Raw genomic sequence first — 23194 nt, forward strand, 5'->3', positions numbered from 1 at the left:
GTAATGTTTGTTACTTATTAAAATTAAGTTTTATTTTTAATTACATTCTCATCAAAAGTGAGAAAGTCTTGGATTTTTTTTAATTGCGAAGTTAAAAATATTGAAAATTATTTCCCTAAAGTTTCGAACGATCAAAAAAATGACATGTTTTTTATTTATGAATATTTTCAAATCGAATTTTTAGGCTTTTTATTACAAGAAATAATTTTCAACAATTATTATACTCAAATGGAAAATAATGTAAATTAAACATTTAGTTAAACATTTATTCTTTTCTATGGCATTTATAGCTTCATTATTTTTGGGCTCTTCAAAAACACTTTACTTATTTGACAGTCTCCTCCCTTTGGTAAAAAAGGTAAAAAATCAAAAATTGTTGAAAATTATCAAAAATTTGAAAAACCGAATTTCTTAAAATTCAACATTTTTTCTTCTTTTTTATGGCATTTAGCTTCATTATTTTTGTGCTCTTCAAAAAAACTTTACTTATTTAATAGTCTCCAACCTTTGGAAAAAAATTTGAAATTATCAAAAATTATCAAAAATTTAAAAAACCGAATTTCTTAAAATTCAACATTTTTTCTTCTCTTTTATGGGATTTAGCTTCATTATTTTTGTGCTTTTGGAAAATACTTTACTTATTTAATAGTCTCGACTCTTTGGTAAAAAATCTAAAATTAGAGAAAATTATCAAAAATTCAAAAATCCGAATTTCTTAAAATTCAACATTTTTTCTTCTCTTTTATGGGATTTAGCTTCATTATTTTTGTGCTTTTGGAAAATACTTTACTTATTTAATAGTCTCGACTCTTTGGTAAAAAATCTAAAATTTTCGAAAATTATCAAAAATTCAAAAATCCGAATTTCTTAAAATTCAACATTTTTTCTTCTCTTTTATGGGATTTAGCTTCATTATTTTTGTGCTTTTGGAAAATACTTTACTTATTTAATAGTCTCGACTCTTTGGTAAAAAATCTAAAATTTTCGAAAATTATCAAAAATTCAAAAATCCGAATTTCTTAAAATTCAACATTTTTTTTTCTCTTTTATGGGATTTAGCTTCATTATTTTTGTGCTCTTGGAAAATACTTTACTTATTAAATAGTCTCGACGCTTTGGTAAAAAATCTAAAATTATCAAAAATTCAAAAATCCGAATTTCTTAAAATTCAACATTTTTTCTTCTCTTTTATGGGATTTAGCTTCATTATTTTTGTGCTTTTGGAAAATACTTTACTTATTTAATAGTCTCGACTCTTTGGTAAAAAATAAAAAATTATAGAAAATTATCAAAAATTCAAAAATCCGAATTTCTTAAAATTCAACATTTTTTCCTCTCTTTTATGGGATTTAGCTTTATTATTTTTGTGCTTTTGGAAAATACTTTACTTATTTAATAGTCTCGACTCTTTGGTAAAAAATCTAAAATTATCGAAAATTATCAAAAATTCAAAAATCCGAATTTCTTAAAATTCAACATTTTTTCTTATCTTTTATGGGATTTAGCTTTATTATTTTTGTGCTTTTGGAAAATGCTTTACTTATTTAATAGTCTCGACTCTTTGGTAAAAAATCTAAAATTAGAGAAAATTATCAAAAATTCAAAAATCCGAATTTCTTAAAATTCAACATTTTTTCTTCTCTTTTATGGGATTTAGCTTCATTATTTTTGTGCTTTTGGAAAATACTTTACTTATTTAATAGTCTCGACTCTTTGGTAAAAAATCTAAAATTATCGAAAATTATCAAAAATTCAAAAATCCGAATTTCTTAAAATTCAACATTTTTTCTTCTCTTTTATGGGATTTAGCTTCATTATTTTTGTGCTTTTGGAAAATACTTTACTTATTTAATAGTCTCGACTCTTTGGTAAAAAATCTAAAATTAGAGAAAATTATCAAAAATTCAAAAATCCGAATTTCTTAAAATTCAACATTTTTTCTACTCTTTTATGGGATTTAGCTTCATTATTTTTGTGCTTTTGGAAAATACTTTACTTATTTAATAGTCTCGACTCTTTGGTAAAAAATCTAAAATTTTCGAAAATTATCAAAAATTCAAAAATCCGAATTTCTTAAAATTCAACATTTTTTCTTCTCTTTTATGGGATTTAGCTTCATTATTTTTGTGCTCTTGGAAAATACTTTACTTATTAAATAGTCTCGACGCTTTGGTAAAAAATCTAAAATTATCAAAAATTCAAAAATCCGAATTTCTTAAAATTCAACATTTTTTCCTCTCTTTTATGGGATTTAGCTTTATTATTTTTGTGCTTTTAGAAAATACTTTACTTATTTAATAGTCTCGACTCTTTGGTAAAAAATCAAAAATTTTCGAAAATTATCAAAAATTCAAAAATCCGAATTTCTTAAAATTCAACATTTTTTCTTCTCTTTTATGGGATTTAGCTTTATTATTTTTGTGCTTTTGGAAAATACTTTACTTATTTAATAGTCTCGACTCTTTGGTAAAAAATCTAAAATTAGAGAAAATTATCAAAAATTCAAAAATCCGAATTTCTTAAAATTCAACATTTTTTCTTCTCTTTTATGGGATTTAGCTTCATTATTTTTGTGCTTTTGGAAAATACTTTACTTATTTAATAGTCTCGACTCTTTGGTAAAAAATCTAAAATTTTCGAAAATTATCAAAAATTCAAAAATCCGAATTTCTTAAAATTCAACATTTTTTTTTCTCTTTTATGGGATTTAGCTTCATTATTTTTGTGCTCTTGGAAAATACTTTACTTATTAAATAGTCTCGACGCTTTGGTAAAAAATCTAAAATTATCAAAAATTCAAAAATCCGAATTTCTTAAAATTCAACATTTTTTCTTCTCTTTTATGGGATTTAGCTTCATTATTTTTGTGCTTTTGGAAAATACTTTACTTATTTAATAGTCTCGACTCTTTGGTAAAAAATCTAAAATTAGAGAAAATTATCAAAAATTCAAAAATCCGAATTTCTTAAAATTCAACATTTTTTCTTCTCTTTTATGGGATTTAGCTTCATTATTTTTGTGCTTTTGGAAAATACTTTACTTATTTAATAGTCTCGACTCTTTGGTAAAAAATAAAAAATTATAGAAAATTATCAAAAATTCAAAAATCCGAATTTCTTAAAATTCAACATTTTTTCCTCTCTTTTATGGGATTTAGCTTCATTATTTTTTTGCTCTTCAAAAACACTTTACTTATTTAATAGTCTCCACCCTTTGGAAAAAAATTTGAAATTATCAAAAATTATCAAAAATTCGAAAAACAATTTTTATCGAATTCCTCGAAAAATGTAATTATTGTTAAAAGTGTTATTAAAATTCGTCGAAAGAATTTAATTTTTTAAAAATTTGTTGATAAACTAATGTATAAAATTTCAATTTCAAGAAATATTCAATTATTCAATAATTTATCTGTTTTTATTTAAATAATTGAATTCTCGTAGAATTTTCTATTAAAAATTGATTTAAAAATTGATTTCAGTAAAAGTTTTAGATAATAATTGAATTTGAGAGAAGTTGCTAATAATTGTGCAATTTTTAGTAGTAATTGAATTTTGTAAAAGTTTTAAATTGAAATCTTTGAAAATTTGAATTTTTCTTAATTAAAAATTCTATGGAACTAATTTTTTTCAAAAGCTCAATCGAAATTTTTTTAAATTATTTCCACTTTCTATTTTCTAATGTACAGTTAATTGAAGAATTTCCAAATAATTAAAATTTCATGTAAAATTGAATATTGTAAACGAATGAATTTGAAAATTCTCAACGGAACTTTATTAAAAATGTTTAAAAATAATTGATTTAAAGAAGAATTTTTATTTAAATTGTATTAAAAATAATTTAAATCCTAGGAAAAATTTTATGATATTTATGATAATAATTGAATCTTTTCAAAGAATTTTATTAAAATTTTTAAATAATTGATTTGATGTGAAAAATTGTAATATACATATAAAAATAATTGGATTCTTGCGAAGGATTTTATTAAAATTTTAGCAAATAAGTTAAGTTTAAAAAAAAAGAAATTTATATAAATTTAAATGATATTCAGGGAAAAACAAAATTAAATTTTTGTGTCAACCCTGTTAACTTTGTTTTTCTGTTTTTTTCGATTATTTTGTTCTTTTTTTTACGTTCTTTTAACATTTTGCTTTGTTTTTCATTCGTTTTTTCCATTTTTTATTTGCTTTTCTTTATTTTCATCGGATATGACGTGTATGGTGTACCTACGATACTTTCTCTAGTTACTTGCTCGTTACAAGTCACTGGTTTATAACGCCGACACAGAAAGAAGTCATTTAATACGTTTCAAAAGCGGAGGATTAGGTGTCGCATTTCAGGACTTAATGTTGGACCCCCAGACCTTTGAAGCAGATGCTCGAAAAAAATTTTTTTTTCTCCACATCCTCTCGTGCCCTACCATATAGTTTTCATTCGTCACTCCCTTTCTTTAATCTCTTGACATTTCAGGGATATTTCACACATGGTTCCGGTATGTACAGTAGTCCTCGTGTCCCTAACCACACACATCATTACCATGGTTACATTCATTCACGTAAAGTTTTTTTTTCTTCTCTTATTTTTTCAATCATTTGTCAATTTTACATTCGGTCACGTGATCACGCCTCAATATATTAAAGGTGTATAGTATAAAAGTCGTTGTTATTTTTATAATGGAAAGAAATTCGTGATTTTGATCCAGCTTTTAAATTCTGAATTGGGTGGAAAAATTTTAGGGGATAATAATTACGAGAAGCAATAAAGACTAATTTTAGTCATTGTTTAGTAATCGTTTAGTTATTGAGGTAATTTTTATTGCTACGGTTTTATTTTTATTTATTGAATTTTTCTGACAGTAATTTGAATTGAACAGCTGACAATTAAATTTAACAACAATTTAACAACTTAACTTAACTTAATATTCGGTAAAAAAATTTGTAAAAAACAATAATTGCAAAAATTTTGATAGTTTTAATCTTAAATTAAAGAAGTTAATTAGGAGCGAATGGTTTTTTTTTTAAATTTAAAAGTTGAAAATAAAATCTGAAGTGAAAGAAAGTTGAAAACTAGAAACTAAACTGAAAGAATGAAAACATTTTCCAAAAATCTTTTTGGGATTTTTCTCTACGAATGTTTTTAGAACTTAACGTCATGGACTGTAAGCCATAAGCTCACATCTTTTCGACGGGCAAAAATTTAAACGAAAACATCTGCATTACGTCCATTCCTGTTTCTTTTACGCCATTTCGGCGAGCACATCCTCTTCTTTTAGAGAGAAATCGTCTTTGTCAGAGAAAAAATAAATTCACTCTTGGAAAGAAAAATCATTTTATCTTTATGATGTGTGGTGAATTTTTCACTTTTTATTTATATGTTTGTTTTCATATCTATTGTTGCTGAAGTTAACAACCAGAAAAATGGTAAATTTGACATAGAGCCTACACCCAAGGAAAATGTATATTTGACTCTAAGGCTACTAAACTTTTTATTTATTTGATAATAAATTTTGTTTGGTTCAAAATGAAAATTTTATTTGTGTTGGATAAAATTGTAATTTAAAACCAATGTAAATAATTTAATAGACTTCTATTTCAATATTGAAATATTTTAATATACTTTTATGTAACTCAAATTATTTTTTATTAAATTATTTTATTTGGTTTAAATAACATTTTTTCCTGTGTGTTCTAAACCTATTTTTATTTGACTTAAATTATATTTGGTTTAAAGAAATTTTTCCCCGGGTATATTTATAGTAACACAAGCAGAAGAGACATTTTTGCTAGGTGCACCCAGATGTACACCCAGAGAAAAGATATATTTCACTGAGAGCCAAGTAGACAGTTTATTTGCTTCAAAGAAATTTTATTTATGCCAAATAATAAACAAGTAAATATTTAAAACAAGTAAATAATTTAGTAGTCTCTGAGATATATTTTTTAACTGAAATAAAAAATATACATTTGGTATGAATAAAATTTTTCTCTGGGTGTATTTGACTTAGAATTTAATAAATTATTTTGTTTCAAATAAATTTTTTTTTTTTTTTGAATTAAATTTTATTTTTTTAATCAAAGTAATTTTCTTTGAATCAGAGAAAAATTAATTTGAATCGAAAAAACGCAAGTCAGAGCAAATGATTTCTTTAAATCGACAAAAACTTTTCTGTGTGTAGTTAGTTTAGAATCAATAGGGCGGTTTCAATTTATCGACAAGAACTTTTTATGGTTTTTTCTCTAACAAACTTTTGTTTGTTTCTGAATTTCTCCCCCAATTTTATTTCTTTTGCTATTCGAGCGAATTTCTGTTGACGTTTGACACGTTTGTCAATATCCATCATTAATAGTGACATGTCAACAAATGTTTTGTCTCGAAGATTAACCTATTATCCAATTTATAAGCTTATCAATTTATACATTTTATGAATATAATATATGTATGTATATAAATTTACTATATATATTCATCAAAAAATGTGATGCTTGCGTCAGCGACAAATGGTGACTATGCACATACAGGTGCAAATCTACCGCGATGCAGGATGAAAATAAATCTTGCGCGTTAATAGGCTTATGTCAGGGCTTTTATGCTGCCCAAACGTGCACCCATGATCACAAAAAAAAAATCCCCTACTATCAAATGACTGACAATATCTTTGAAAAGCCCCTAGACGAGCAAAAAAAAGGGTAAACTGAATTTATACACTTACTTTTTTTTTAAAGTCCCTATTGTACAAAGTCATAATTTTTACTTCTGTAGAATTTTACCTGGCGATTGATAAAAATTGTTATAACTGTGAAATTTTTATTATTAATTCAAATTGATTAATTAATTTTTCTTTAGTCAAAAAATTTCTTGGAAGTACCCCCTGGAAATTCCATGGAATTTCTGTGGAGTTTCCATGGAAATTCTGCAAGTTTTTTATTTTAAAAATATTTTAACATTTCCAGATTTGTCATAGGTCAGGAAAATCAGGGAAAAGTCAGGGATTTTTATAAAAGTACTGGAAAAAATTGAATTTTCAAAAATTTTAATAATTGGTATTTTTTTAGGACCTTAATTTTTGTCAAATACTGTTTTTTGATTGTGAAAATTGATTTTTGAAAATAATTAAATTTTTTGTGGAATTTATTTAAAATTGTATTAAAAATAATTTAATTTAAATAATTTATAATTTAATTGCAACAAATAAAAAGTTTAGTTGGCTCTGAGTTAAATATAATATTTTTTATATGAATGTATTTTTAATTTAAGAATTTCTTGAAAATTTATTTCACTAAAACAAAAATTTGTAATCATAATAAAATTGTAATAAAATCGAGAACACTTGATTCTAGATTTGCCTTCTTTTTATTAATCACAAGTGTGACAATTTTTCACGATAATCTTCAATTTAGTTTTCTTCATTCTTCTTCTTTTTCTTCTTCTCCTTCTTCTTCTTTTGAGGGAACTTGAGATCTTAACGAGATGTCGTTCAAGCAGTGACTTTTAATATTAGCTCAGCTTAAAATCGACTTTTTCCACGCTGTTAATTTCAATTCTAGACAATTAAGCAGAATCTAAAATTTTACGTTTAATTTGTCGAAATTAGCAAACGGTTATTTTATGGATAATACTATTGAAAAGTTTTTTTTTGCTCCCAGAATAAAATGTTTTATGCGTAAATAAAAAATTATTTACTTAATTCAAATAAAAGTTTAACTGTCTTAGAGTGTACTAAATTATTTATTTGAAAGAAATATAAATTTTTTGAAACAAAAATACTTTATTTGAAGCAAAAATAATTTATTTGGAATAAAACTAATTTATTTGAACCAAAAATAAATTATTTCAACCAAAAACAATTTATTTGAAACAAAAATAGTTAATTTGAAACAAGTAACATTTATTTGAACCAATAACATTATTTTAAACAAAAGTAGTTTATTAAATAGTGAAATTTAACGATTACTCCGAGTCAAGGAAAATAAAAATAAAAGAAATTCAATTCTTTTTACGTTTCGACAGTACAGCTGTCCTCTTCAGAACTATAATTTATTATAAAACAAAATATTAAAAAAAAGTAGTTTATATTTGAACTAAATAAAATGCATTTGAAACAAAAATATTGTATTTGGACCAAATAAAATTTATTTAAAGCAAAAATATAAGTCGCACGTGCCATTGTTTATTTATTTGAAATAATTTTTCCTTTAGATTATTTTAAGTCAAAAAACAAAATTTTTTTTCGAATATCTTGAAAAATTTCTAATTGAATTTATTTTTTTTTACTTTTACAGATGCCACGAATGGTACAGACGTCATCAGACGTCATTTGTCAAGAATAAGTCCAGGATATATTCAGTACCTTCAAGATGAAAATATTGGAAACAGGTTGGTCATTTTAAGGTTAGAAAATATATTATTTATTTATTATTTTATAAAAACATTATCAGGGTTGCTACACGTTTTAAAAATTAGGAAAATGTCAGGGAATTTATTAAAAGAAACTGAAAAATATCAAATTTCACTAGAATTTAAACTAAAATTTAAAAAAAAATTAATTGTTGTCAGGAATTATTATAATAACTAAATATTTATCTATAAAATTATTTAACTTATTTAAATATTTTATTTACAATTCTGAAAAATTATGTTTCTGATAAATTTTAATTAAGTTTTTTTTGAAGCTAATTAAAGTTTCTAAAAATTTGTTTAAAATACTTATAGAATTAATACAAGAGAAATTTTTGCGAAATTGAATTAAAATATGATTTTTTAATTTATAATTAATATTTTGATTGAATCGAATGGAATTAAAGTTAAAGAATTTCATTAGAGATTGAGTAAAAATCGATTTTTCATCAATTTTAAATCTAAAAATTATTAAATGATTGAATTTTACAAAGAATCGCAAGAGCTACAATAACAATTTTTATTAATTAGTTAATTTTAAAAAGATTTAAATTAAAATACTTTTTTCAAAATTGAAATATCGAACAGTTTTGTTTAAAATTATGAAAAATTAGGTTTTAAAATTATTTTCATTCTATTTTGATAATTAAATTTTTATAAATAAATTTTATGAAGTGAAAAATAAAAATTTTTGAAGTTGGGAAATTTTATAAAATTGTATTAAAAAAATAAATGTACTTTTTTTTTAAAGAATTTTATTCAAACTTTTGAAAATAGTCGATGGAAGTTAATAAAATTAATTCTATTTTTAGAATAGGTAGGCACTCAAAGTTTTTAATTAAATTTTCGCTTCGAAAAATTATCTGTTTTTTTAATAATTGAACTCCACTTGAATGTTCTGTTTATAAGAATTAGGAAAAAATTAAAAATTCTATCTGGAAATGAGGGAAAGATAAAATCAAATTTTTGTGGCAACCCTGATTATATAAAAATGTTTTTATATTATTATCATTATTATTATTATAATTAAAATTATTATTATTATAATTATAATAATTATTATAATAATTTATTTTTTTCGTATTTATTATAAATATAAATAGAAACGTTTTTTATTATAATAATCTTGGCGAGAACGGGAACAATTCCAAGAGTTATAATAATAATAGTAAAATTGAGAGAAGGGGAAAAATATTTTTTCTTATATGTAAGAAAGAATAATGATTATTTGAAGAATGGAATTGTCGACTAGGAATTTGTTAAAGCATGCGAATCATGCATTAAGTAAATGGGATCACTGTGTCTGGTTCTCAGACATAGAAGGGGATAAATCGATATTTCAAACCACCCTCGTTATTTTCCCTTAACAAAGTGATACATCAACACGAAAAGAAAATATCATATCATAATATATAAACGTTATTTATATTAGTTAAATTCTCTTATTATTTGAAAATTATGAACATTTTTAAGAAAAAAGAAAAAAAAAATAATTTTTAACAATTTTTTTATCCTAATTCTATGTTTTTCCCAACAAGATGCTCGATTTCTTTTTTTTATTATTCAAATATAATTCTATAATATAATTATAGATTTCTATAATTAGATTTTTTTTCACATCTCACTCTTATAAATATTTCTTTGAGAAAAAATATTGGCTTTTGAGAAAAAAAGGAGGGAAAAAAAAAATTGAAAACAAAAAGAAACATCGTGCACTACGGTCATTACATTTGCAAGAAAATGGCTTAGTATTCAAATATATTGCAATTGTATTCTTCTGAGAGAGAGAGAGAAAGCAAAGGTTTACGAACTTTGCATTTTATGAAATTAAATTTTGAAAAAGAAATAACTGAGAGAAAAGACTCTCTTTTTATCATTCGTTAAATTTTAATGTCATCTGGGATAAAAACAGATAAATATAAAAAATGTGAATAAATTTTTACTTTTATACAGTAGAATTATAAATTAGAAATGCTTCTTCAGATTTTCAATTATTTGTGAAATTTATGTTTGTCTATTTGTAATTGAATTAAATATGCTCTGGTAAATAATTAAATTCTTCTGGGAAAGAAATAAGGATGAAAAATTGTTAAACATTTTTTTTCTTTTCATCCAGGGAATAATTTAAATTGAACCAAATAAAATTTGAGTTTGAATAAAAGTAATATTTGTCTCAGAGGCAAATAAATTATTTATTTTTTTATTTGATTTACTAAATAGTTTTTGTGATTTAAATAAAAATTTGTTTCGAGTAAAAATTTTATTTGAATTAAATAAAATGAAAGTATACTTTTCTCAGAAAGAAACAAATTATATGTATGTTTCTTTAATTTATTAAATTATTTGTTTGATTTGAATAAAAATTTTATTTACTACAAATAAAATTGATATTTGAAGGAAAACAATTTATTTGGAACGAAAGTAATTTATTTAAATTACTAAATTTATTTAAATTACAAAAATAATTTATTTGAAACAAAAACAGTTCATTTGAAACAAAAATAGTTTATTTAAAACAAAATAAGTTTATTTGAATTAAAAATAATTTATTTGAAACAAAAATAGTTTAATTGAACCAAAAATAATTTATTTGAGCCCAAAATGAATTATTTAAACCAAAAGTAATTTATTTGAACTAAAAATAAATTATTTAAACATTTGAACCAAAAATCTTTTTTTGAAAGCTAATACAATTTATTTGAACCAGAAATAATTTATTTGAACTAAAAATAAATTATTTGAACAATAAATAATTTACTTGAACCAAAAATATATTTTATTGTTTATTATTTGTTTATTTATTATTTAATAATTTATAAAAATAATAAATAATAATTATAATTCTCTTTTTATGTAAAAAAAAATTGCTGTCCCAGAAATAAAATTAGAAATAGTACAATTATTAATTTTATTTTATTAATAACCATAATTAATTAAATAAAATGTAAAAAAATAAATAAGAAAATGAATAAGAATTTGAATCGTATGGGATATTGATAAAGTTTAGAATTGAGATTTACAGTTGTTTGTATGTGGGGAAAAAATAATTGGAAGTTTCTTGAAAAATAGTATGTCCCTTTTGAAATAAATATAAATAGTTGTAGAATTATTTTCCGTACAATGAATTTAATCCGGATGTTAAGTTGAATAAATGGACATTCGAGCGACATTCACACGAAGTTAATATTCGTTAAAATAAACTAGAATTTACGTGTGGATATATGAAATAAGCAATGGGGAATTCAACAGAAAACAGGATGAGAAATTTCTAATTGTAGTGTCGCATTTCCATGGTTAATCAAATTGTAGCACAACAATTTGCGTAATTTAAAGATCCACCAGCGAAAGCATTTTTTTAATGCTAATTTAATTTTCGCGAAACAGAAAAATTCATTTATAAAATAACGGCTGAAGAAAAATTTACTCCACACGATATTTATGTAGGTAATTTTTTTATTCATTTGAAGTGACGTTTTTTATGCATTTTTCAAAGGATTATTTATTTATAATTTATTTTGATAATTGATAATTTATTTTGAAATAAATAAGTTTCGGTTTAGAATAAATAAAAATTTAGTTTGAATTAAATAAGTTTCAGTTGAGAATAAATAAAAATTTAGTTTGAATTAAATAAGTTTCAGTTTAGAATAAATAAAATTTTTTTAAAATTTAAGTTGAGGGAAGGTAAAAAAATATTTTTGACTACTTAATAGTTTGTGAAAACATACAAAGAGGCTAATTAAGGATGAGTCATTGACACTCATTGCTTATGAAATTCGTGTCCCAACAATTAAAGGCAAAAAGACTTATAGAATTTAATAATAAAGAAAAGGAAAAGATTGTAGAAAAAAGTTTCATATCACACGTGTCTCGATGCCAAGGTTTCTTTCTAGAGTGAACCTATATATGTACAGTGCCGGGCAACGTCTCTGAAAACTGTAAAAAGTTCATCTCGTGGTGAAAATGGAATTGCTGGTGCGGCAAATGGGATGAGCAATTTTAACAGAATCATCAATTTAAGTCGTGTTTTCTCGTGAAAAGTGCTGGCCCAGCTATTATGCCACAGTGAATTTTTATCTTTCCATTTCAACACATTTAATAATGTCAAAGTTTTTCTATGTGTATGTGTGTGCGTCTTTTTGTTTTTTATTGTCTACTTAAGAAATGGTTTGCGAAAGTGAGAGAGAGAGGAGGAGAAATTTTTTTAGCCCCGGAAAAGAAACAAGGTGGAAGAGATAAATGAAGGAGTGCGAATGCCAATTGTCACAATCAGACTTAACGTGCATAATGCTCTTGAAAAATGACATCTCGTTGAAACAAACACCTACGCTCGTTTTATAATTTTAATGGGTAATATAAACGTCAAACGATTTTGTGGCCTTAAGGTCAAGTCGAAAAGGTTAAAGAGCGAATCTTGATTAACGTTGCCAATGCTATCGGGTTAAAAATAAAAAATTTAATTACATTTCTTTTCATCTTTGGTATTTTTAAATTTTTTAGTTTTTCTTATTGTGGAAGATAACAAGATGCATTGCTAATAATTCTTTAAAATTGAAAACGTTTTTTAAGTTTAGAATATTTTAGAAAGATTAGAAAGTATTACCAACACTAAAAATTTTTTATTTGACTCAGCGACTAGAAAATTATTTATTTGGTTCAAATATAGTTTATTTGGTTCAAATAAAATGTAGTTGATTCAGATAAAGTTTATTTGGTTCAACCGAATTGTGTTTGGTTCAAATAAAGTTTAGTTGGTTCTATTAAGGTTTAGTTTGTTTTAATAAAGTTTGTTTGGTTCAACTAAATTGTAGTTGGTTCAAATAAAGTTTATTTGGTACAACTAAATTGTAGTTGATCCAAATAAGGTTTATTCAGTTTAAATAAATTTTATTTCGTTTAAATAAATTTTATTTGGTTCAAATAAATTTTATTTGGTTCAAATAAACCTTTTTTTGGTTCAATTTAAGTTTAATTGGTTCAGATAAAGTTTATTTGATTCAAATAAATTTTTATTGATTCAAATACAGTTTAGTTAGTTCGAATAAAGTTTATTTGGTTCAACTAAATTGTGTTTGGTTCAAATAAAGTTTATTTAATTCAAATAAAATGTAGTTGGCACAAATAAAGTTTTTTTGGTTTAAATAAAGTTTAATTGGTTCAGATAAAGTTTATTTGTCGTTCAAATTTAGTTTAATTGGTTCAAATAAAGATTAGTCGGTTTCATTAAAGTTTATTTGGTTCAAATAAAGGTTTAAAAGTAAAATAAAATAAAGTATAATTGGTTTAAATAAAGTTTATTTGTTTTATATAAAGTTGATTGGGTTCGAATAAATTGTAGTTTAAATAAAGTTTAGTTGATTCAAATAAAGTTTATTTGGTTCAACTGAACTTTGTTTGGTTCAAATAAATTTTAGTTGGTTGAAGTAAATTTTCGTTGGTTCAAATAAAGGCTCCGTTAAACTAGCGACCTGCCGGCCGCCACCCATCAGAAGAATCCATAGGCGCCGACACACATAGTAGCGCGGTGGCCCTATACGGTTCAATTAACGCAAAAAAAACGTACGCTAGCTATTACAGTTTATTAAAAATATTTTCAATTGTCACATTTTGAAGAGCAATAATCCCCCTTTAATTTCTGACCAAGAAATAAGCATTTGGTCTAAAATTATTCGAGTTATGAATTTTTTCCGATTTTTTTCCCAATTTTCGTTTTTCTGATACGGGCGGGTGGGGACGCTGGCTATCAAAAGTTTATTAAAAATATTTTCAATTGTCACATTTTGAAGAGCAATAATCCCCCTTTAATTTGCGACCAAGAAACAAAGAATTGGTCAAAAATTATTCGAGTTATGAATTTTTTTCCGATTTTTTTCCCAATTTTCGTTTTTCTGATACGGGCGGGTGGGGACGCTGGCTATCAAAAGTTTATTAAAAATATTTTCAATTGTCACATTTTGAAGAGCAATAATCCTCCTTTAATTTCTGACCAAGAAATAAGCATTTGGTCTAAAATTATTCGAGTTATGAATTTTTTCCGATTTTTTTCCCAATTTTCGTTTTTCTGATACGGGCGGGTGGGGACGCTGGCTATCAAAAGTTTATTAAAAATATTTTCAATTGTCACATTTTGAAGAGCAATAATCCTCCTTTAATTTTTGACCAAGAAATAAGCATTTGGTCTTAAATTATTCGAGTTATGAATTTTTTCCGATTTTTTTCCCAATTTTCGTTTTTCTGATACGGGCGGGTAGGGACGCTGGCTATCAAAAGTTTATTAAAAATATTTTCAATTGTCACATTTTGAAGAGCAATAATCCCCCTTTAATTTGCGACCAAGAAACAAAGAATTGGTCAAAAATTATTCGAGTTATGAATTTTTTTCCGATTTTTTTCCCAATTTTCGTTTTTCTGATACGGGCGGGTGGGGACGCTGGCTATCAAAAGTTTATTAAAAATATTTTCAATTGTCACATTTTGAAGAGCAATAATCCTCCTTTAATTTCTGACCAAGAAATAAGCATTTGGTCTAAAATTATTCGAGTTATGAATTTTTTCCGATTTTTTTCCCAATTTTCGTTTTTCTGATACGGGCGGGTGGGGACGCTGGCTATCAAAAGTTTATTAAAAATATTTTCAATTGTCACATTTTGAAGAGCAATAATCCCCCTTTAATTTGCGACCAAGAAACAAAGAATTGGTCAAAAATTATTCGAGTTATGAATTTTTTTCCGATTTTTTCCCCAATTTTCGTTTTTCTGATACGGGCGGGTGGGGACGCTGGCTATCAAAAGTTTATTAAAAATATTTTCAATTGTCACATTTTGAAGAGCAATAATCCTCCTTTAATTTCTGACCAAGAAATAAGCATTTGGTCTAAAATTATTCGAGTTATGAATTTTTTCCGATTTTTTTCCCAATTTTCGTTTTTCTGATACGGGCGGGTGGGGACGCTGGCTATCAAAAGTTTATTAAAAATATTTTCAATTGTCACATTTTGAAGAGCAATAATCCCCCTTTAATTTGCGACCAAGAAACAAAGAATTGGTCAAAAATTATTCGAGTTATGAATTTTTTTCCGATTTTTTTCCCAATTTTCGTTTTTCTGATACGGGCGGGTGGGGACGCTGGCTATCAAAAGTTTATTAAAAATATTTTCAATTGTCACATTTTGAAGAGCAATAATCCTCCTTTAATTTTTGACCAAGAAATAAGCATTTGGTCTAAAATTATTCGAGTTATGAATTTTTTCCGATTTTTTTTCCAATTTTCGTTTTTCTGATACGGGCGGGTGGGGACGCTGGCTATCAAAAGATTATTAAAAATATTTTCAATTGTTACATTTTGAAGAGCAATAATCCCCCTTTAATTTGCGACCAAGAAACAAAGAATTGGTCAAAAATTATTCGAGTTATGAATTTTTTTCCGATTTTTTTCCCAATTTTCGTTTTTCTGATACGGGCGGGTGGGGACGCTGGCTATCAAAAGTTTATTAAAAATATTTTCAATTGTCACATTTTGAAAAGCAATAATCCCCCTTTAATTTGCGACCAAGAAACAAAGAATTGGTCAAAAATTATTCGAGTTATGAATTTTTTCCGATTTTTTTTCCAATTTTCGTTTTTCTGATACGGGCGGGTGGGGACGCTGGCTATCAAAAGTTTATTAAAAATATTTTCAATTGTCACATTTTGAAGAGCAATAATCCCCCTTTAATTTGCGACCAAGAAACAAAGAATTGGTCAAAAATTATTCGAGTTATGAATTTTTTCCGATTTTTTTTCCAATTTTCGTTTTTCTGATACGGGCGGGTGGGGACGCTGGCTATCAAAAGATTATTAAAAATATTTTCAATTGTTACATTTTGAAGAGCAATAATCCCCCTTTAATTTGCGACCAAGAAACAAAGAATTGGTCAAAAATTATTCGAGTTATGAATTTTTTTCCGATTTTTTTCCCAATTTTCGTTTTTCTGATACGGGCGGGTGGGGACGCTGGCTATCAAAAGTTTATTAAAAATATTTTCAATTGTCACATATTGAAGAGCAATAATCCCCCTTTAATTTGCGACCAAGAAATAAGCATTTGGTCTAAAATTATTCGAGTTATGAATTTTTTCCGATTTTTTTTCCAATTTTCGTTTTTCTGATACGGGCGGGTGGGGACGCTGGCTATCAAAAGATTATTAAAAATATTTTCAATTGTTACATTTTGAAGAGCAATAATCCCCCTTTAATTTGCGACCAAGAAACAAAGAATTGGTCAAAAATTATTCGAGTTATGAATTTTTTTCCGATTTTTTTCCCAATTTTCGTTTTTCTGATACGGGCGGGTGGGGACGCTGGCTATCAAAAGATTATTAAAAATATTTTCAATTGTCACATTTTGAAGAGCAATAATCCTCCTTTAATTTCTGACCAAGAAATAAGCATTTGGTCTAAAATTATTCGAGTTATGAATTTTTTCCGATTTTTTTTCCAATTTTCGTTTTTCTGATACGGGCGGGTGGGGACGCTGGCTATCAAAAGTTTATTAAAAATATTTTCAATTGTCACATTTTGAAGAGCAATAATCCTCCTTTAATTTTTGACCAAGAAATAAGCATTTGGTCTTAAATTATTCGAGTTATGAATTTTTTCCGATTTTTTTCCCAATTTTCGTTTTTCTGATACGGGCGGGTGGGGACGCTGGCTATCAAAAGTTTATTAAAAATATTTTCAATTGTCACATTTTGAAGAGCAATAATCCCCCTTTAATTTGCGACCAAGAAACAAAGAATTGGTCAAAAATTATTCGAGTTATGAATTTTTTTCCGATTTTTTTCCCAATTTTCGTTTTTCTGATACGGGCGGGTGGGGACGCTGGCTATCAAAAGTTTATTAAAAATATTTTCAATTGTCACATTTTGAAGAGCAATAATCCTCCTTTAATTTCTGACCAAGAAATAAGCATTTGGTCTAAAATTATTCGAGTTATGAATTTTTTCCGATTTTTTTCCCAATTTTCGTTTTTCTGATACGGGCGGGTGGGGACGCTGGCTATCAAAAGTTTATTAAAAATATTTTCAATTGTCACATATTGAAGAGCAATAATCCCCCTTTAATTTGCGACCAAGAAATAAGCATTTGGTCTAAAATTATTCGAGTTATGAATTTTTTCCGATTTTTTTTCCAATTTTCGTTTTTCTGATACGGGCGGGTGGGGACGCTGGCTATCAAAAGATTATTAAAAATATTTTCAATTGTTACATTTTGAAGAGCAATAATCCCCCTTTAATTTGCGACCAAGAAACAAAGAATTGGTCAAAAATTATTCGAGTTATGAATTTTTTTCCGATTTTTTTTCCAATTTTCGTTTTTCTGATACGGGCGGGTGGGGACGCTGGCTATCAAAAGATTATTAAAAATATTTTCAATTGTCACATTTTGAAGAGCAATAATCCCCCTTTAATTTGCGACCAAGAAACAAAGAATTGGTCAAAAATTATTCGAGTTATGAATTTTTTCCGATTTTTTTCCCAATTTTCGTTTTTCTGATACGGGCGGGTGGGGACGCTGGCTATCAAAAGTTTATTAAAAATATTTTCATTTGTCACATTTTGAAGAGCAATAATCCTCCTTTAATTTTTGACCAAGAAATAAGCATTTGGTCTTAAATTATTCGAGTTATGAATTTTTTCCGATTTTTTCCCAATTTTTGTTTTTCTGATACGGGCGGGTGGGGATGTTGGCTATCAAAAATTCGATCAATTTTCGACCAAATTTTTATTTCTTTGTCACAAATTAAAGGGGGATTATTGCTCTTTAAAATGTGACTATTGCATTTTTTTCTATAAACTGTAATAGCTAGAGTATGTTGTTTTTGCGTTGATTGAACCGTGTAGGGCCACCGCGCTACTATGTGTGTCGGCGCCTATGGATTTTTCTGATGGCTGGCGGCCGGCGGGTCGCTAGTTTCACCCAGCCTCAAATAAATTTTAGCTTGTTCAATTAAAGTTTTTATGTTGAAAAAATAAAAATTAATTGGTTCAAATAACGTTTATTCGGTTCAAATAAAATACTCTGGATGTATTTAAATGAAAGTTTTCTTATTTTTGCTTAAAAGTTTTATTTTATTATATTAAAGGAAAAGTATAAAATTCTGTGCCCGTTTATTTAATATTTACATTTTATACTTTCTTGTATAATCTAGACTTTTATAATCCAAAGTTTAAAATCCATTTTCCTCTGTGGCCCCTTGCAAATACTCTTATTTCACATCTGCTTTTAAGCGGAGCCGAGCTTTACAAGATTTACATTTGTAAATAGACTTTTTTTTAGTTGGACGATATATCCGCAAAGAATTTAATTTCCAACGAGTAAAATAAATAGAATAATTGTGAAACTAAAAATTTTTTTTCAATTTTTGAATATTCGGTTATGTTTTTCTTTTCTTTTTTTAAAATACAACCAAGGAAGTGTTTCATTTGAGTTAAGTAAATGGATATTTCTCTGAGAGAATACTGTAATCTTTTTAATTGTTTTAAGGGGAAAATTTATTTGGCAGAAGTTAAATTTTACTTGGCTTAAGTAGAAGCTTTTTTATTTATTCGAATTACATTTTTTTAGCTCAAGCGAAATGTTTTTTCTGGGCTGAAATAAAATATTTTTTGACACAAGTAAAGTGTATTTTTGCTTAAAATATATTTTGGCTTAAATAAAATATATTCTGGCTCAAATAAAATATTTTGGCTCAAATAAAAAATATTTTTGTTCAAATAAAAAATATTTTTGCTGAAATAAAAAATATTTTTGTTCAAATAAAATATTTTGGCTGAAATAAAATATTGTAGTTTGTCTGAAAATATTTTATTTAAATATTTTTTTGATTTAAAAATATTGTAGTTTGACTCAAAATATTTTATTTTGGCTGAAATAAAATATATTTTTATGACTAAAACTATTCGGTATTTAAGCCGAAAAATATTTTGAGACAAATTTTTTTTTTGGTTCAAGTAAAATAGTTTTTGGCTGAAATAATTTTTTTTTTTTTTTTTTTTTGAGACAATAGAGGGTGAATTTGTCTGAAAAGAGTTATAGTATACAAAATATATGAGTTGGGGTGAAATTGTGAATTGTAACTTTTTGATATAAGGATGCAGTTCAGAAAGGCGAGAAGCCGGACATTGTCTGCGTTTGAAAGGGGTTAATGAGGGGTTACTTGGATGAGCACGTTTCCATGAGTCGTGACAACCGACAGTCAAAGAGGAGAGTCCGATCGATTACCTCGAGAATGAACTCGTCATAAGTTTACGTCGTCCCTCAATTTTGCCCTTTACCATATATATCCATGAGATGTCTCTTCAAAGCAAATGTTTAGGAAAAATTGGGAAATTAATTTTCCTACACCCAGGAAAAAGCGTTTCACTTAGTCTACATTTAAATTTCTATTTGGTTCAAATTAATTTCATTTGATTCAAAATAATAGATTTTATTTTATTCGATTCAATTTTATTTGGTTCGAAGAAATTCTATTTTATTCAAATAAATTTTTTTTGTTTAAATTAATTTTATTTGATTCAAACAAAGATTTTATTTTTGTCGAATAAAATTTTTATTTAAAAGAAATCAAGTTAAGAATTATTAAAGTAAAGAAAGTTTCTAAGTTTGGGGCACTTCCAATTTTGGGACATTTTTAGATTAGGAATATTTTTGCAATAAAGTTATTTTAATGTTGGAGTTATTTTCAAGTTAAAAATATTTCGAAGTTTAGAATATTTTTGCTTAAAACTTATTTTAAATTCGAAGTTATTTTCAAGTTGAAGACATTTCCTAGATTAAAATATTTCAAAGTTTATGAATATATTCATAAATTAGAAAATTAAATTAAATTAGTAAATTAAATTAAATTAGTAAATTAAATTAAACTAGTAAATTAAATTAAATTAGCTTAAATTAAATTAAATTTAGAAAATACTTTCAACTTGAAAATAAGTTTAATGCAAAAATATATTTTTGCTGGAAGCAAATTTTATCAATTCTAAATTAAAGGATATTTTTGCATTAAAGTTATTTTAAAGTTGATGATATTTTTGCAAATTGAAGAGATATTTCCAAATTTTGAATACATTTGAATGTTTAAGATTTTTGCAAGATTTTTTTTTTGGTCTAAATTAAATTTTCATATTTAGAAGACTTTCAATTGAAGAATTTCGAAGTTTAGAAAATTTTTTAAAAAGTTTTTAAATTAATTATAGTGCTTGAAAAATTCATCATCTCCATTTTGTATTTTTAAGAATTCTAGTTGGAGACATTTCATTGAGTAGTTTAAGAGCATCTAACTTGGAATTTCATAAGCAGCAAACTTTACACTTCCGTCTAGAAAATCTCGAAAGTTTCAAAAGCCGAGAATTCGGAACTTAAAGTAAGAGACAAATTGACACTTATGTCGGAACAATTTTCTATGAGAGAGCTCCTATAACATTTAGAAACACTTAAATTTTGTTTTTGTCTAAACTATTTGACATTATTATTCTATTATTACTCTCTAAATTTAAATGAATTTTTTTAAATATTCCTAAACAGGAAGAAATCCCAAATTTGATAGAAAGGATAAGTCATTCTAACCATTTCCGCCCTGACTCACATTTCAAAAGCCACGATTATTGTAATGATCCAAAAAAAGATTCTATCTACACCAATTTTTTTTTTTTTTTATCGAAAAGTGTGCGTAAATCCACAGATAACAAACATTCTGGATTCTGAAAATGAGAGCACCGCTTATATTATGGGGAGGGGGGGAAGAAAAGAAGATTCCAAAGGAAAAACACTTCCAGATGCTATAATATATAGAAGAACGTCTGTTTGTGCCATATCCAAAAAAAATCGCTTATATCCCCCTTCTTTAAACTGTCTATTCTAGCCCCGTGTTCATCGACCTTCTGTCCTCTCCCTCAGCAGATACTTTGGCGTGAGGTTCTTATTATATATATGTATAATAAAAAAAAAGAACGATCCATACTTCCCATACAATCTGTGGTTCAGCCGATTTTCACGCCGCGATTCAATAGATCTGACCTGCACATAATACCCGCTTAAATATATACCCATTCAATATCATGCGATATATCGAAAGACTTTTATACAAAAGTTCCACATCAATCGAAATAGAAGAAGAAATCCTCTTGAAATCGATTCTATTTTTCGTCTTTCTCAAAAATATATAACAAAAAAAATTAATCATACCCTATGGATATAAATATTTGAAAATTTTAAGCCGATTTTCATCCATTTCTCAGGTGTTGTATTGGGAAGAAACAAAATAATGTTCGATTGTGGAAAACATAAAATATCACTAAAAGAAAATACTCTTTTTTTCAAATACGAGAAAAGAAAGAAACAAAAATAAAAGAAACTGCAGTAAAAAATTGAAACAACTGGAAAATGCAGAGAAAAAAATTTTCTCAACTCTCTAAATCTGAATTAGTTTTAAACATAGTAAAATAAGAATAAAATATTTTTTATTTTTTATCGAAAATAGTAAAAATAGTAAAATAAGAATAAAATATTTTTTATTTTTTATCAAAAATAGTAAAAATGGTAAAAAAATCTGGTAATTAGTAAAATATTACTGATTGATAGTAAAAGTTTACTAATTTAATTATTAAAATACATAAAAATTTTTTCATTTAACCAATTTAGGAAAAAAAAGTTCATTAAATTGCGAATGTTGTGCTTTAATTATGGAATAAGTTTTTAAAATAGTAAAATTGTGAAAAGCTAGTTTTTAATTCATTTTTTCTTCTTTTTTTTCATGCTTAGCGCCTTTTGAAGTAGCAATTTTTTTTTTTTGTTTTTATTCCATACTTTCAAAAAAAGAAAAAAGATAATAGCAAAAGTTTTTAATGCGCGTTTTCATGTCTTTTTCCCGAAAATTCTGAATGATTCGAAACTCAACGACCCTCTCTCGCTTATCAAGAATAAAGTTGACATTTTATCTTAAAAGATGAAACTTGGAAATTTTCAAAGTGCGGCTTTAAAAGTTTAAATGGCTGTTAAACTAAACTTGTGTCATGTCAGATGAAAAGATTCTTAAATCCCTGGGATAAAAAAAACAAGCGTATATTTAAACATTTTTTTCTGTTTTTGCAATTTTTTTTTTCTCAAAGTGGAGTTGGAATAAATATTGGCGAATTCGATTTAGTTTTTTAATTAATAGTTTCTAGATCAGAATAAATTTTATTTTGTCATCTCTTAATCTAAGTTTGTAAAAATGTAAAAATACGATTTTTTCTACTTTTTTTCAAAATATTGCAACAATACTACTTTTTTTGGTATAAAATTTAATTTACTTTGATTTTTATACTGTAACAGATAATAAAAAAATTTCAAAATTTATTTTTGATTTGAAAATAATTAATTTATTTTCAGTATTTCATTAAAATTTTTGAAAATCAAATTTCGAGAGATTTTATTTTTAATATTGTCAATAATTACATATCTCCGAAAATTCAAGTATCTTCAAAAAATAATTGAATAACTTTCTTAAAAATCTAAATTTTTTGAATTATTGTTAAAATTTCAAAGAAAATAATTATTTTCCAAACTTTTCATTAAAATTATCAAAAAAAAATTCGTAAGTTTTTTAAATTGTTCAAAAATTCTTTGTTAAAAAGTCAATTATTTTTTAATAATATGATTGTAATTATTATTGACAAATGAATTCAAAATTTAAAGGGATTTTTTATTACAGTACTGTAAAAAATTGAATTTTCAAAAATTTTTAATAAAATTCTTGTCAAAATTCCAATTATTTTCAAAAATATTCC

At 25.5% G+C, this 23194-nt stretch overlaps 1 protein-coding gene across 4 annotated transcripts in view; it reads right to left on the minus strand.

Annotated features, from left to right (window-relative positions):
- LOC122506848 (neural-cadherin) overlaps window positions 1-23194 on the minus strand; it is a 227424-nt gene that overhangs the window by 172742 nt on the left and 31488 nt on the right. The window lies entirely within an intron of this gene.

This window comes from Leptopilina heterotoma, unplaced genomic scaffold (assembly GCF_015476425.1).
Source record: "Leptopilina heterotoma isolate Lh14 unplaced genomic scaffold, ASM1547642v1 Lhet_44, whole genome shotgun sequence".
Lineage (NCBI taxonomy): Eukaryota > Metazoa > Arthropoda > Insecta > Hymenoptera > Figitidae > Leptopilina > Leptopilina heterotoma.